The sequence below is a fragment of the Paramisgurnus dabryanus genome, chromosome 23, assembly GCF_030506205.2.
Source record: "Paramisgurnus dabryanus chromosome 23, PD_genome_1.1, whole genome shotgun sequence".
In the NCBI taxonomy this organism is placed as follows: domain Eukaryota; kingdom Metazoa; phylum Chordata; class Actinopteri; order Cypriniformes; family Cobitidae; genus Paramisgurnus; species Paramisgurnus dabryanus.
Window position 1 is genome coordinate 5,861,869 of NC_133359.1, and position 18,098 is coordinate 5,879,966.

The window sequence follows — 18,098 nt, forward strand, 5'->3', positions numbered from 1 at the left end:
TGCTAAATGTTTGTAACAAAGCAGATCGGGGCACCATTGACTTCCATAGTAGGAAAAACAATACTATGGAAGTGAATGGTGCCGCTGATTTGTTTGGTTATTAACATTTTATCAAACTATCTTCATTTGTATTCAGCAAAAATAAAGAAATATATACAGGTTTAAAACAATATGAAGGTGATTAAATTATGACAGAATTTTCATTTTTGTGTGAACTATCCCTTTAAATTCACCTTACTTACACAAACCCTTTAAAATGTCAATGTGTATACATTTGTGTTTAATCAGCAAACGCCTATTGGTTCAAAAGAAATGGATGAATATTTGTAATGCACTGCTATAGGTGGTTGCCAGGGCTCTGTGATTTTTAAGTCTCTAGTTGTTTTTATTGTTATTAACTGTGCTTGCCACAAAACAATTTCACTACAGTTTCATTGGAAGGTTTGCTTAACACTAAATCAAGGCCGGTTTTATATGGCTCACCACTTAAGTTAATAGAGAATAAAATACTTCTCCAAAATGTGCTCCAAAATCTAATAGGCAGCACACTATTTGTTATTTGCCGTAAAGGAACGATGCATTGGTAAGTGTCGATCTACTGAGCAGTAAAAGTTAAAGAGCATTGCTGCTGATTCCAGTACAGCTGTGTCTGTATGTGTTTGCACATGCGACGGCTTCAGGAATCCCCACTAAAACGGTTAGAGTTACACAATGTCAGGCAGTGGTCAAGAGGTCAGTCTGGATTATTTACTGCAGATCCCAGTAACGGTGTTAACAAGGAATGTGTGAAACAAACAATGATATGCATAAGAAATACAGAGGGGGCACTACTGTACGCCGGGTACCCCCGCACCCACTGTTGTTATGTTTGGGACGGCACTCCATATAGATTTCCACAAAAAGTGGGTTGGGGTGGTAAAACTTAAACATCAGACAAAAGAGCCACTGTTGAATGTAAATGTGTAGCCTGAGAGACTCCTTGGCATTTCGCAATTAAGACCCCACCAATCCTACTGTACTGTATATAAGTCCACGTCAGGATTTGGGAGATTTCGCTTTGCAGGGTCATCGGGAAGTCGGAAGTGGTGGTGTGGACGGTTGGAGTGATTCCAGAAAGACCTTGCGAAGGGTTTTACTGGTATCTGGTGGGGCTTAGTAACTAAATACCGCTTCCCTTGCGCTGTCCTTTACACAAAATCCAGACTGGAGAGATGCTCTCAGCTGCTGTCAATAAGCCATGCAGACAGAAAACATTCAGACAGGAAGCACCAGCTATGGTGAATTCTTTCATGTTTTTCAATTACAATCCTGTGCATCCTGCAATCTTTGAGCGTCCATCAAGCATCACGCGAGTCCTAACGTCCCTGTGTCGGCCTGTCTGTTTAGCTGCACTACCAAAACAATACCAGCATGAATCCTTTCTCTCCCCACCTACGCTGCCAGCTCTGGAAAGTTCATTAGTGACAGTAGGTCCGTCTCTTCGCTCCACACGTGTTTTTCCAATTAGCCGAGGCTCCTGTACACTTTTCAGGAGAAACCATAATTCTCATGGCCCTGCGCAGAAACTAATGGAAACTCACTTAAGACTTTTCCGGGGGAGAGCGTTTGTTGGATAAAGCGGAAGGTTGGATGAAGATTGATTGATGGATAGACACTAGCTAGGCAAAAAGAAACCAAAACAGATTGAAAGGTAGCGATATACTCAGGACGGATGTAGGTGAGCGGAGGGGGGATAGATTCCACGGATGGAGAGAATGCGGATGAAGTCGGGCCGCAGGGAGAAGGGACAGGACTCGGATCAAAGGACTGAGAGACACATGACGGACTGTCCCCTCCCTCCATCCCGGAGTCTCTATTTACACAGATGAGTTGGAAAAGCCTTCAGCGAGACTTTGGCCATCAGCACAGCAAATAAACACACACACACTAATGCACACCCTCATATAAACACGCTAATGCAAATATATTTACTCACACACACCCACCCAACACTAACAGATGTTTACACACACACACAGAGGAAAGTCATTCACCCCATATTTTGACTTGCACATCCTATATAATAAAAGTATACACACATGTATATGAATCATAAACAAAGTCAAAGTCCAACATCTCTTACTATCTTAAATACTTAAAGAAAAAAAAGTTTAAGTGTGTATTAACGTGTTATGTGACAGCAAGTGTGTGTGAAGACACAGACCCCACACACTGACAGACAGTCAGACAGACAGACAGCCAGACAAATGCCTACTTTCAACAACAGCATAACATTGGCATTAAAATGACAGTAATGATTCTTACCTACATGCTTGTGAAGTCTGGAGAACTGAGAGGTTCATATCTGCCGCTGCAGTTCCTGTGCTTCACGTTTAGACCGAGCACTCATGCGAGGAGAGAGAGATAGAGAGAGAGAGAGAGAGGTAGAAAAAAACAGAGAGAGAGAGAGAGAGAAAAAGAGAGAGAGAGAGAGAGAGAAAGAGAGAGTGCAGCCCCCAGTCTCGGCACTCCAATTCTACGTTCTGAGGATGAAAAGAGAAGTCTTCATTACCATCTGGAGACCACGCCTCCACCTCAACCCCCATTCCTCCCCTCCACCTTGCCTCTCTCTCTCTCTCTCTCTCCGTCAGCCAGTAGCCTTCCTCAAAAGTTTGTCCCAGCCAAGAGATCTGCCAAAGCAAACCTTCAACCACAATCGACTGCCAGTACAGTGAAAAGGAGAGACGGCTGCGACGTATCGAGCGAAATAAAAGGAGCAGACGCACTTTTGATCAGTTTTGTTGAAGTCATTTTAATTAAGGCTTGCTGTAGGAAACAACACATCAAACAGACGCTCGGTTTATAGGAAGGCACACATTTGTTCCCGTGCCAGCCTTTTTCGTGTAAAAAGAGGATATTTTGCATTACTCGTCAGTCAACTTCGAATTCTCCACTCCCTCATGTGTGTCTAGCTTTCTGCCGTTGCCAAAGCGAATGTTATCCGTGGCAGTCAAGAAAATCACTCTTTTTAGGAGAGCTGTATGCTGTCTGTAATTATAAGTGGGGTTGGGCATGAAGTCTGCCTGGGATCCCGGCTACCATGCCACAACACACACACACACGCTCGGGCACTTTCATGGGAGCCCAAACCAGGGCAGCTTGTTCATACATACACGGTTGAGAATATATCATCGAGAGTATTCAAAAAAAATATTTTTCGCCGTTTATGCCGATCAATGCATTCAAAGCTAAATAAAATAAAATTCACCTTGCGTCACAGGACTATTTTAAGGATGGATTATCCTAATTAAATTACTGGTATGTAAATGAAGGTGGGGTGGAAATGAAAGCGCTGCGCCTATGCCTGAAAAACGCTTATTTCATCTTGAATACACGCAACGGTTGTTTGTTTGAATCGCTGCTATGGAAATGTAAAAAATTAAATCATATAACTTTTAAGAATAGAAGCGAGAAGCCAATAAGAAGGGAGAGATATAATTATGATTCATGTTGTGTTTTATTATGAGTAAGATTCAGCTCTGTTTATTTTTGAAATATCCAGTAAGCAGTCTGAAATGGTAAAAAAATATATAAAAAATTAATACATACACTCTCAGAAATAAAGGTACAACATTTGTCACTGGGACAAAAGGTACACCTTTGTACCCAAAAAGTGCATACTTAAAAGGTACATATTGGCAGTTCAAAGATACATATTTGTACCTAAATGGTCCATATTAGGGCCCTTTTTAAAGGATACTGCCGTAATGTCAGCTTTGTACCTTGGTGTTTGACCTGTTGGTCAATATATTAAGAGTGCAATTCCTCTCCTCACCACAAGAGGACTTCTTGAGCAAGTTTAAAAACCTGCAGGAAAGACTTTCTCAAACTGTTTGTGCTGTAACAACTACTTGGCAGTAAAAGATAAAACAAACCAGATAAACAGTAAAGAGTAGAGGGTTATATCTAACTGTCTCAGTTTGGAGAGAAAAAACAACTACTGTATGTGTAGATGACAGTAAACTTAAAGGAATAGTTTGCTTAATGCTTAATGTATATAGCGAAGCATATATTTGATGTTTTCATTTATTTTTCTTAGTAATCAATGAATTGTTTAAGAAAACAAGGCTTTGCACTATACTCTACGCCTACGTTTGACTAGACATAATATTTAGTCTTGGACGTGGGCTATGCCTAGATGGTAGGCTATAAATTATACGTGGGACATAAAGCGCATTTTATGTCCATACTGGTCTTACGACCGGGCGAACGGCCAGCTGGTGCAACCGACCCCTGGGCCAGCTATCACGTGCGGAGAGAGTCATCACAAATGCTATATATTTTTTGTTTACTTTATATGTGAATCACAATTTTTGTTGGCTTAAAAAACAGCAGCTTTTTACATTTTTAGGTTGTTAACTGATGTACTTTAATAGCTATGGGGCGGTTTCCCGGACAGGGCTTATCCTAGTCCCGGACTAAAATGCATGTTTGAGCGACCTTAATTTTTTTGCACTGACGTATTTTAACTAGTGCTGGGCAAAGATTAACCGCGATTAATCGCATACAAAATAAAAGTAAATTTTTGCATAATATATGTGTGTGTGCAATTATTATGTATATTTAAACACACACTCATACATATATACATTTCAGAATTTGTATATATATGTGTGTGTGTGTGTGTGTGTGTGTGTGTGTGTGTGTGTGTGTGTGTGTGTGTGTGTGTGTGTGTGTGTGTGTGTGTTATTTATTAATATATATAATATAGAATATATAAACATATAAATAAATATATATATTCACATGTAAATGTTTCTTAAATACATACATGAATGTGTGTGCATTTATATATACATAATAATTACACACAGCACACACTTGTATATTATGCTAAAAATCACTTTTATTTTGTATGCGATTAATCGCAATTAATCTTTGCCCAGCACTAATTTTAACATATATCAGTGCCATTGTTTTGCCTCAAGATGCTGTTTTTGGTAAAGAATGTTGGTAAAAACAATTTAAATGTCTTTGGGGTGGTTTCCCGGACAGGGATTAGTTTAAGCCAGGACTAGGCCTCAGTTTAAATAGGAAATACAATTAGTTTTAACAAACATGCCTTACTAAAAACATTACTTGTGTGCTTTTTGAGGCAAAACAAAGGGCACTGGTGTATTTTAAGAGATGTCAGTGCAAGTACTTTTCAGTTTGGACAGCTCTGACATTTATTTTAGTCTAGAACTAGTCTAATCCCTGTCCGGGAAACCGCCCCCTAATATAACTAATGCCCAGTCCTAGATTAATCTATATCAGTGGTCTCCAACATGGTGCCCGCGGGCACCCAGTTGCCCGCACGGAGTCTGTGAGTTGCCCGCCAAAGCACATTCTATTAATAGCCTCAATTGTAATATTAATTTACTAATTTTTTATATGTTAACTTTTAAACATTTCAAACAATGAAAAAACATATCAACAAGTAAAATAAAAAAAAATCAGTAAAAGAAAAACAGTTTTGAGTAGAGTATATCCAAAAAGACCCCTGATCTTATCTAAACCCTGTCTGAGAAACTGCCTCAATAAGTTTAAACGTAACCAAAATACCTACTGTGACAACTTGCCCCGCATAATGTACCAACATGCAACGCTTTTAAGAAATCATCTTTGATTTGCTTTTCATGTAATATTAATATGATTTGAGAGCTATAGACAATAAGTTGTACTGAAGCAGATGCATGTAGACGGCACAGATCCTGGTTGATTTATGCCGTTATAAACTGTGATTGAAGGCATTAATGACATTTTCCCTTTAAACCGATTGACTCTTCGGCGAATGATGGTTTGACCATGTGTGCCGCGTGACTCATGTGAGGTCACGCAAGGCTATGTTGATTCTAGCCGTGTGCATGTGTGTAGAGTTTGTAACGGGAAAAAGATCTAAAATGATCCATAAAGTCTAGCAAAGTTCACGTGTGACAAAAATCCAGACCATCAATAAAATGCGAGATCTGCAGAACACAAACATCCATTGAGTTTCAGCTGCATCTGCTTCAACACTTCAAAGGAGGGTTTGTGTAATCCAGCTGATTTCATGTGTTATTTGGAAAGGTGTGTCTGTTGAACGGAGTGCATATGAACAGATGACAGCAAACTTTAGATGAAGTGCTGAAAGGTTAGCAATGTGGGATATACTTGGTAAAAAGAACTCAAGTTTTCTCAGATCAATCAATCAATCTTAGATCTACTAGCAAGCAGGCAGATGTAATCTGTCAAGCATCAATTTTTAAGGAAACCATTGTTTAAAACAACTGAACAGGACTCATACTGATGCTTCAATCGAATTTGCAGAGGAACGTTTGGTATAAAAGTGTAACTTTCGTGAAATTAGACTTATGAGGTGTCATAAAACATTTTGATAAAAAAGTAAATGCTATCAAAATAAGAAGCATACAGTTATATACATCTCTTCGTGTACTATTTTGCACATGATTTCAAATGACATCATACAAACAAATTTTGTTGTTTTTTCCACATTTAAGGAGGAAATGTTCATTACCGCAACGTGTCCATGACTGGATTTAGGTCCTTTGACATGGAAATATTTATAATTAAAAAATCTAAAAAATAAAAAGCTTCAGTGAATGTTATACTATAAACATTAACAGTACAGAAACATGTGGCATTTGGTGATCATTGCTAAATTTAGAGACAGAAAAGGGCCGCACTTTGCATACTGTATAAAACGTATATTTATTGCACAGGCGCGTTTTGGCTTTGGAAGGGACATAATTGACTGTGACACTACCAGGTAAGCAGTTTTTATTTTTCTCTCCAGATAAAAGTTTAAATTTTGTTTGTCATAGTACCTAGACAACTTTTTAGTTGTCATTACCGAAACATGAGTTTGTAAATGCATATATCTAATGTAATATCATGTTGCGGTAATGATCATTTTTGATAATGATAATCTAAAAAAATGTAAATAATTTTATAGGAAATATTTTTTAAATCCTCTAAAAATAATGGTTATAAGTTCAGACCTTAATCTTATATGTGCAAAAAAAAAATTGGCTTCAAGGGCTTTTAAAAATTTGGATGCTGGACACCTTCCAAGTCTGGATTTCGTGAGAATCACCCAACTTGATTCACTTTTATTTGCAAATTATGTGGTGGCACAGTGGCTCAGTGGGTAGAGACTGGAAACACGTCGGTGCCGTTAACATTCGGGTCTAGTCACATAAAAATAAATTTGCCGGACTCTGGTCTAATTTTCTCGGGTTTGTCTTGGGTCGGGTCTAGATTTATGCACATCGGGTTTGGGGTAAAAGTGATTCGGGTCATTAAGGGTCGGTACATTTCTGTGGACCCAAGAAGACCCAACAACTTAACTATCATGAATATAGCCATAGATGCTGGAATGGCATTAAAAACAAAATAAGGACGGACCCAAACCATTGGGTTGTTTGAACCCATTGTTGGGTCAAATATAAAATTTTCTGGGTAAAGCCAACATCTGGGTTTGTCCTTTTTTGACCCGGTGCATGCATATATTTAGCATCATTTTACAATATGCATTTCATTATTATGATGACGTTTGACTGTATTAAACTGCCTCTACAATTTCACCAGCAGCTGTATATAATAAATATCATCTAATGCACTACAATGCAATAGCATCAGCTAAGACACGTTTGCAAAACCATGCTAAACGAGAACCATATTAGAGCAAATACTGAGTTTCAAAAGACAGCATATGAATAGGAAATTACAGACAACTGTGATGGGTATTGCTTCAAATGCTACTTATTTAAAGTTAAGTATTAACAGCGGTGTTGTTTTGCAACAAAGAAGTCGCCAGGGTTCTTAAAGCAATGCAGTACATTACTTGATTATTCCTACAAATGGCTTTAGTCATTAGCTTTTAGACCGTAAACAAAAACTGTTGGAGATCCAGACCCGCAAGCTAAAGCTTAACTATTCTTAGCATTAACTACCTGAGCTTTACTTCTATCCTCCTGGGAAGGAAAAAGTGACCCCAAAACAAAACAGATCTCTTAAAGTGGTCATCCGTGCACACATGTCAGTGCACGTTGTGAGCGGTACAATTTCAGGAGACAAGAATGTCTCTTAACAGATCATGACTTACTGCATGGACACCCAGAGATCAAAATAAAGACACAGAGATGCCAAGGTAAGGACAGCCCAACCCTTTTGCGGTGGGTTGCCATGCTGGACTGATATAATAAGACCCAAACTTATTCATTGTCTTGCAGTTTAACATCTTCCCACATTTTTTGAGGAACGGCCATTGAGGTCCGAACAACCTGGCCGAGCCAGTAACATCAAGCATGCTGGAGTTGTCTTCTTGATGCCAGCGCCCCACACATTGACTTGCTTTCTCAGTAAAAACTAGAATCATCTCCAGCCACCAAAACACACAGAAATAGACTAAATAGGCTTAACGCTGTCCACAAAATGACCTCTTCTGAAATGTAAATATGAAATCCGCTCGTTTTATTGCCAATGACGGCTGCTTAACACATTACTGTTAGTAGCGAAAGTAGTATGTGAAAATACTTGAGCTACTTTATACACAGACAACTGTAAGAAAGTCATTTTTAAGCTAAATCCTATGAAGAATGTAAACACTGTGGCATTATGAAAACATCGCTCTGTTTGTTTGACTGTTTGGACCAGCCTGCCGTTGCAGCATTGGCTCAACCAATGGCATGATTTTTGGGGTTGGGCTGTTTGTTGGACAAATTCTGTTTGGTCACATTAGTGGTGTGAAAACTAAGGTACTACTGTTAATGTCAGTGCTGTGACAACAAATCACACATTCATTTTAAAGGACACATATTATGCAAAATCCACTTAAACAACCCTACAATGAAAAAACTCACCCTCTCCTCTCCATTAAAGGTGGGGTTCAATGGTATTTCAAGCATTCTGACTTTAGACACAGTTATAGAGTTGTTTCCTCATGCTAAACGTAGGCAAAGTGTCAAAAAAGCAGTTGGGCGCATTATAGAGTATTTCTGTGTCGAATGCACTTCACCAGGGTTCATACAAGTTTCGGAAAGTTTTTTTCGATTACACGTCCAGCTGACGTTTCAGGGGTTTCTATACGTATCACTTCTTTATATGGGCACTTCCTCCGGAAAACCCTGCCCACCTGTCAATCAGATCTTGCAAACATCACATCACGCGACAGCTTTGTTAAATTTCAAAACTCAACAATGGCACGAAAGAAGTGTGTTTTTGGATGTAAGGAGAAGAAAGCCAGCCTTATGGAAACAATGGATATAGTTTATTATCCAGGGTAGCAGCCGAGTCTTGCGTGTGAGTTTGTTTACCGCTGGATTTCATTGAAAAGTCCCAACCGGGTCATGAGTTGCATGCGGTAAGTAAGACTTCAGTCTTTTGTTATAAATAGGCGCTTGCATATTATATAAATGACACGAACATGTGGTGAATCATAAGTTAAACAGTGTTGTTTAGTGTTGAATGACACGTACTCGCTCCTCCTGCGGTAGTAACCCCTCCTTCTTCATTTTTTCATACATTATCGGAAATAATCGGTAAAGCTAATCTTTCTTTTATAAATCTGATTAAACTAAAGACTCTTCTGAGATATTAAGGATGTAATACTACTCAATAGGTACCCCAGATTAACTCTTTCACTGCCATTGACGAGATATCTCGTCAATTAAGAGAAAACGCTTCCCGCCAATGACGAGATTTTCCGTCTTTCCGCAATACCGCCCTACCGCAACTTTTTAAACCTGGAAGTATTGCCCTATGGCAAGCGGCTGCATGTCCGTTTCTGTTTTAAAGATCGCTCTGAATGGGATCTCTATGAAAAGTCCGTCACAAAAATGGAATTATCTCTGCTTTTTGCTCAAAATGTGGTGTTTTTGAAACCTACCCATATTCAAAAGCTGATTACAAAAGAACCACTGAAGGTAGGATGAAACGTTTTTTTTTTCTTTGAAAGCAGAGGGTCTGTTCTTTCATTTGGTATATTGTATGTTTATATATTTAAAGAAGAACATTTTCTGGACGGCATTAAACTTTGGTGAAAATCATGAAAAACGCTGCCGCTGGCTGGCAACTTTAAAAAAAACGCTGGCGGTGAAAGAGTTAACATCAGAAATGCAGAAACAGCTTGTGTTATGTGAGCTTTAAACCAAAGTCTCATTAGAGATTCTCGTGTTAATGTGATGTCACACTGATAAAGCCCTGCCCACGGCCACAGACTGGTTAATTTTACCCAAAAGCTTTTTTAAATGTGTTTGTTAGCACATTGTAGCATTTATGCAGCTAATGATACTATTATCTCAGACTATTCACAGGAATCAGATCTATTTTTAACCAAAAGCGCGTCACCGTCTGTTGTAAGGCATTCCTTCCAGAAAAAAGTTTTTTTGTGATTGTTGCGGGAAAAATCCTTGATCTTGCGGCACATTTTCATTAAAAATGCATTTCATTTCATTGCATAAAATTGCGGGAACTTGCAAAAACTGTGGGAAATTGCAAAAAAATGCGGTTGGATGAAATAGAGAAAAAAAGGGATTCCTAAAACCCTGTTGTTTCACGTCGCGTAATTACGTCACTTCATAACGTCCCCATGGCAACAGGGGGCATGGCTGCGCTTGTGTGAAGTAAATGCAACATTTTCCAACTTTCTGCTAAGATATGTGACTTTTTGCTACAAAAATGCAGGGATTATGAAATCATGCAAGCTTTTTGGCGCGAAAATCTGCAATTTATGTGGCGAAAGTGCGGCGTATCTGGAAAAAAATGCGGCCCCCGAACAAATATGTGGACTTTTGCTGATTATGCATGTAATGATGCAATCGCATAATCGTGTTTTTCTGGAGGGACTGGTAAGGGAGGGAGGAGCTGTAGCGCATCCGCATTTAAATGTACACACATGAAAACAGCGCTTTTTTGCTCACGCCCAAAAAGCGGCATGCTATAATATATGATCTGTGGGCTATTTTGAGCTGAAAATTATATTACATCTTGTAAAAATGGGCATAATAAGTGAATTTGTTTTCTTAAATTATTTTATAAATTCATCTTTTTGCATTTGCTATGCACCACATGAACAATCATGCTTGCGATGTTTTCTAATGCTGCGTTTACACCAGCCATGGTAGAGGCGGCAAAAACGGGGTTTTCGCACGTAGTTGGATGCTTGCACATTTGAGTTTACTCGTTTCATTCGCGCGTGAAATTCTAGTAATTCTAACCATTCACATGGAAATTCGCGTCATGGGAGGGGCTTCTGCGACTCTGCTGAGACTCCGCTCGCTTCCTGTAATCACGTCACTACTACAGCAAGGTCCTGATTGGTTAATCCGGCACGGAAATCCGCCAAAGTTCAGATTTTTCAACTCACGCGTTTCCCGCGGCCACGCTCAATTTGCGCGGAACGCCCGGAATGCCTAATCGTGTCTTTGCATTGACTTAACATGTAAATCACCCGTGCTTGCTGCCTCTACCGCGGCTGATGTAAACGCAGCATTACTACTGTAGCTACATGAACTAGTTTCTGTCAAATAAAAACACCTGGCCTAACGCAATATACTTTTTTAAAAAACAATATTTATTTTGAGTCTTGGGTATCACAATTATATTGTATTGATAGTATCCACTCCAAAATTTCAAGCCTGCTAAAGTTTTAATAGCTTTTAACTGACCTTTAAAAGCAAACGGAGGTAGTCATTGATATCCCGGGCCACTATTATAAAACATAGTGCCATGCATTCTCATGAGGCATTTAATATCAAATAAATCTGAATCGAATTATGCGTAATAAAAGCAGGCAGCTGAACTGCAGGTAAAAAGCAGTATGTCGCACTATTGCTGCCTGATTTATCGAAGGTGGCTGAGTGCATTTTAATGGCAATCTGACACTTCAGTTTAATGTCAAATCTGCTCAAAGGTAACAGTTAAGTGGAAAACCAGAATCTCTAATACACAGTAATGATTTGTTTTGGACTGTCCCAAATATGCCTAGCTTGTTTTGGCAAGCATTGATGCAAACCAAATGCTTTTGCAAACTATCGGTGCAATCCAAGTAAAATTGGTATTAATGTTAATAAGCCATAAGTTTTGTTTTATTAAAGAGATCAGTTTTTATTTTCATTTATTAGAGGTTTAAGCACTTAAGGGTTTACATGCATTACTGAAACCTCACCGGGCTATTTATACTGTATTACCAACTGTATGGTGTTTTGGGGGTGTGGATCCTCCACAGATTTGGTGAGAGAGAGAGATGGGTGTTAAGTAAACATTGCCCCCCATAAAAGAAGCCATTCATGACAGGCCGTCTTGCATTCTGCTCCTGTTTACAACAGTGCCGAGTTTCTTTTAACGCCCGCCTTCCCTGTCGTTTTCACAGTAACCTCACCCCACGGTAAACTCACGCTGGAGCACTTTGCACACACATGTTGTACTATTTCCATACAGGATCAGTTTAGTCTCAGTCTTAACCTAACCATAATGTCAATACTGCTGAGAGGACACAGGCCCGCTCCCTCCTCTACCTATAATTCCAACATTATTGGAAAGTTTTCACCCATGCATGACTAAAATAACAGCAGATTCTGGATCAGATTTTTTACAAATACTTAATAAGAAGCCTGTGTACACATCATTATGTGTAAGGCTATAAAGGAATAATTATTGGAATAGAAAGATGAAAAATGTTCGTCTAATGTAAATGTAATGTTGATAATGCATTTAAATTAAATCACATGATGATTCTTTTTTTATTTTTATATGAATTATTTAATTGTGATTACAAAATACTTTATTTTACAAATATGTGACCCTGGACCACAAAACAAGTCATAAGTAGCACGGTTATATTTGTAGGAATAGCTAACAAGACATTGTTTGGGTCAAAATTATCAATATTATTAGATTTAGATTTTTTTGCACCCTTAGATATCAGATTTTCAAATAGTTGTATCTCAGCCACATTGTCTTATCCTAACAAATCATACATCAATGGAAGTTAATTATTCAGATTTCACCTTATGACTAGTTTTGTGGTCCAGGGTCACATATTATAATTCAGTATAAAACATGTATAACATACAGTAAAATGTTGTGTAGATTATGTGTTTAAATGCTTTATAATCTGTAAAAGTGGATCTCGAATAGGTATGTACACTGTCAGAAAAGTGGTCAAAAATGGTACCATGGGGCAGTACCCTTTAAAAATGTCCAAATATGTAACATATGTGTATACATTTGGTACCAATATGTAACCTTGAGGTACTGATATGCACTTTTGATACTTTAAGGTACCATGACCACTTTACCGCCCCAGTTATAGCTAGGGACCATTTTTGACCATTATTTACAGTATATAAGCATCATAGTTAATGCTTTCCTTTTTACACACAAATAAATCTGAGTGTTTAAGTAATTTCTACGTTGCAGAGGCCCTTTAAATTTAACATTAAAGGTGCCAAAGAATGCATTGAAATAATCTGTTAAATTGTTTTTTGATATTTACATAGAATGTATGTAACTTTATTAAAGTGCAAACATTATCCAGAAACGTTTATACATTTCCATTAACAACCCTAGGATTTGTCCTTTGAGTGAAATAGTCTATTTTTGCCCTATTTGTAAGGGTCATGAATAATAATGTTGAGCTCTGCTCTGATTGGCTCATGCCAGTAGCTCACATTAGTAAACATGCTGGGGCTTACATCTCGACTGTTACATCACAGTTGGTGTTAAGTTGAGATTGGCCTGTTTTCCAACAGTCTTTTGCATGCACGTGGTTTACATAAGAATGAGGAAACAAATGCGTTTGAGGCTCACAATATATCATTACCATGTACAATGCTCTTATTATTCATTTTTGCCTAGGTAAATACAGTTTTTTTATTCTATGGCACCTTTAACCTGTTTGCCGCATTATAACGTTTTGAACATTTTAAAAGTCTGCCAACTTTAGATGTAAATGACCTGGTTTTATCTGTTTTGGAATGCAATAAGATGTAAGTGTCCAAATACTGTATATTAATATACACAACATAAAATCCCTGTGACACTATCTTGCTATCTGCAATCCTTTTCATCTGTACTGTAGATCAAATCAGAGCATAATGCCTTAAAGCACCTTGACTGAGAAAAATCTCTTCGATACAAAATCTACTGTAGATGTGTGAGCACACGCCAAATTAAACGGATCCTTGACTTTCCCTCTTAAGAATAAAGACCTGACTTGATGAAGATTTTTCATATAGATGTCTACTTTTCTGTAAGGTGATTACATTGAATGCTTTGGTACCTGTTCGGGCGTGCACAAGTACATCCAAACATTTTTCTCCTCACTAAATGTCCATGACAAATCAAGACGAAAGTTCTTTAACTCAAGTCCTGTTTGATGGAGTCAGCCTAGGATAAACCATTTTTAGGTTCTTATTTTGGTTCTCAATTTTGCTAATCTTAGCTCTGTGAACTGGAGATTTGCGTGTGGCCTAAACAAGCCAGAAGCGTGTTAACCGCTGGATCTGTTTCAAGAGTTTTCGGATTTATTAGAGCCCACGGAAATAATAGACACACTGTAGGTCTTTGAATGTCGCCACACCCAAACGCAGTCAAATCTATACTGTGCCTTCATGAAAAGAACTATTGCATTTGACAGACAGGCACATATACACACCTAAATAAATATATGCTCAAAAAATCTATTGAGGATAAAGGCATCTGCTGTACTCTGAAGTTTGTTATGTTTGCGGGTGGGTGAAAAGAAATTTGGTATTTGGGATTGACCCTATGGACAGGACAACAGATACATTAAATCGTAAAACAGCTTGTGGGCATGGGAGTCCAGGACTATTTCCTCTTCTTTTGAACATTGAACAAACTCTTAAAGATTACTTTTGGGTTTTAAAGGGATAGTTCACCCAAAAATGAAAATTCTGTCATAATTGTCTCATCCTCATGTTGTTCTAAACCTGTATGAAATTTTGTATTTTGATGAACACAAAAGAAGATATGAAGAGTTTGGTTCCAAAATGCAATTTAATCCATTTTGACTAATTTTGGTAAAAATGTGTTTTCTATACCAAGAAAGTGACTAGATGAAAACCACTATTTTCTTTTACAAACTTTCACATAACATCTTTAGGTTATAATTACATTAAAAATACAAATCCATAATTAGATTTTTAAAGATTTATTATAAAATCTGATTATTTTTTCTGCAAAATGCAATAAATCCATAAGTTTTTTTTCAAAATGCTATAAATCTATTTAATCAATATATAAATGTGCATTCATCTTTGCCATGTTATATTCATATAGTTGACTAGAGGTATACACTGATTAAAAAAATAAACATTAATGTCATTAATCCAAACACTTACTTTGTCATATTAAGAACACTGTCATTGTTTCTGTCATCCTTGGGATGTTGTTGCTGGAGTTTTTTGACAGCGATCAGCTTTTGGTCCTGCTTGATTTTCGTTGACTTCGAGTAAAATAATGGAAAGTTTTTAATAAGATCCCCTGGGGTCAATGTGTTAGCATGACAGAAGCTTGATGCTGTCATGTAAGAACAAGCAACAGCCGGCATTTTCCTTCGCCCGAGTGCCTGTCCCGTAAGTTATTTGATTTTGATGGCTACGTTTCTTCCCCGCCCCTAAAAACCACCACAGGTTTATCAATGCCATCAAAAGTATTATTTTGTTTTTGTTTGTTTGTTGATCACGAAGTACAAAGTAGATGAGGAAAACTAAGATTTTGTTCGTATTCAACGCCCCACCATTAATGTTTACAATGCGTGGAATGGTGCGCTGTGATTTGTTGAGCGGATTTATTGCATTCTGCAGAAAAGGCGGACTGGCGTTTATCGCGTTTTGGGAAAAAAGTGAGAAAAGATGACATAATAACACGGCGGATATCAGATTTTGAGTAAAATTAAGAATTTACTTTTTAATACTGACCAGATACAAAACTGATTTCGGCGGTAACTTTTATTTTTTTTAAATGGCGTTTATCGCGTTTTGGAACCAAACTCTTCATATTTTGATAAATGATGGTAAGCACACAGCTGCCGTAACTATTGACTTCCATATTGACTTCCTTTCATACATTTAAACAGTTTTTATTAAAATCACATTTATTTTCTTTTAATTGATATTTTAAATTCATGTATCTTTGATTTTTGTTTTCTCATTTCTATGTAAAGCACTTTGAATGACCTTTGTGTATGAAATGTGCTATACAAATAAACTTGCCTTGCCTTGCCTTGCCATAGTAGAAAAACAAATATTATGGACGCATTGTGATAAATGAAGATACTTTAAGCACACAGTTGACGGTAGCCATTAAATTCCATCGTATTTGTTTGTCCTATTATGGAAGTCAATGGTTACAATCAGCCATGTGCTTATTATAATTTTTCAAAATATCTTCTTTTGTGTTTATTAGAAAAAAATAATCATACATGTTTAGAACAACATGAGGATGAGAAATTTTGGGGTGAACGATTCTTTTAAGATGGGTTTTGGTCGTTCTATAGTGTGCTTGTCTCTGTATATCTGCCATAGTGTGTGCTGCATGAGTGACACCTACAGTATATCATGTTAAATCATAACACCTGTCGTTGGCACCAAGCTTGACAGATTCATCCTCAAACAGGCCCCGATTCTCTACTTAAAACACCGAAAACCATATGGATGTGAACTGGCATGCGCTGTCGATCTCAGAGAATCGTACAGGATGTGTATGAACTCACACACACCGCCTCCAGAAGGTCTGTGTGTGGGTATGCGGTAACAATGGTCTGTGGGTTTCAGTCGGCAGCTCTACCTCGCCATCCACATAAACCTTTAATAAAAGACCTTTACGCTGCAGTCCGCCATCTAAAGTCGCTGCACCCTGTAATTGACCTTAAAAATACTTTCTGAAGAGGTCGGAGGCAATGTCATTGGCCAAAGGCCCATGCCGGTGGCTGCACTGCCAAAGCCCAGAGGAGCCTGGGAAGGCACGGTAGTGTATATTTAGTGCCCTCTCCTTTGAATGAGAACAAGGGTTGTACAAATAATGCCCCTTTGTGCGCAAAACCGCTCACGTCCACCCCAATTCGTCCCCTATGGAGATACACTTGTGTTCTTCCCAGGGGACACCACGTCTCTTTGCAAAGCGTGTGTTTAGAGTCGAATTTATCAAACTAGTGGACGTGGCCTCCAGTTATAAGTCAAGTGGATGTTTCATCATTCTTAGCGCTTGTAATTCTCTTCAGTTAAATGGACTGTTGTTAACTTCACCCGGGCACAGGGGTCGAAGTAAAGGTCAGCTGAAGCCTCATACCTCATCAAAGGCATGTGTGAACGGGACACCTGATGTTTGCCAAATACAAATTGGTCTTTAACTTTTCACCATGGAAGGCAAACCACACCTTAAATTCCATAACTTCACCGTCAGGCTGTTTTATTATTCTTTCTTACAGCTTATAAAATTAAAGTCGATATTATATCACCGTGTAAATGTTAAATGCGCTGTGGTTAAAAAATGGGGTACATCTCACGAAACCTGTCAAGAAAACATGTCAGGGTCGTATTCATCCCAAAACAAAGGCAATTATATTCTTTTTTTTTAAAATATTGACTATTATGTGACCATTATAGGAAATATATTTGATATTTACCTTTTTGGAATCCATTCAGCTGATCTCTGGGTCTGGCGCTACCACTTTTAGCATAGCTTAGCATAATTCATTGAATCTGATTGGACCATTAGCATTGTGTTAAAAATTAACAAAAGAGTTCGGATATTTTTCCTATTTAAAACTTGACTCTTCTGTAGTTACATTGTGTTCTAAGACTTTGTATGGCTAGAAACTAAACTCTCATTCTGGCTTAATGATCAAGGAATTTGCTGCTGTAACATGGCTGCAGGAGGCGCAATGATATTAAGCAGCAGCCGAAAATAGTCCCTTAGTGACTTTCAATGGCAGGGGACTATTTTCGGGCAGTGCGTAATATCACTACGCCTGCTGCAGCCATGTTACAGCAGCAAAGTCCTTGATTTTTGGTTATTTTTAGCAATGCTAATGGTCTAATCAGATTCAATGGTTT

The 18,098-nt window shown here is 38.1% G+C and overlaps 1 protein-coding gene across 4 annotated transcripts in view; it reads right to left on the reverse strand.

Moving 5' to 3' along the window:
* Positions 1 to 18,098, reverse strand: part of znf469 (zinc finger protein 469) — a 359,871-nt gene that overhangs the window by 51,796 nt on the left and 289,977 nt on the right. For 3 of the 4 annotated variants that reach the window (XM_065292186.2, XM_065292187.2, XM_065292183.2), the window contains one exon: positions 2,305 to 2,522. The gene's annotated coding sequence lies outside the window, so the exon portion shown is untranslated. The remainder of the gene's footprint in view (positions 1 to 2,304; positions 2,523 to 18,098) is intronic. The other variant, XM_065292185.2, reaches the window with a different exon arrangement.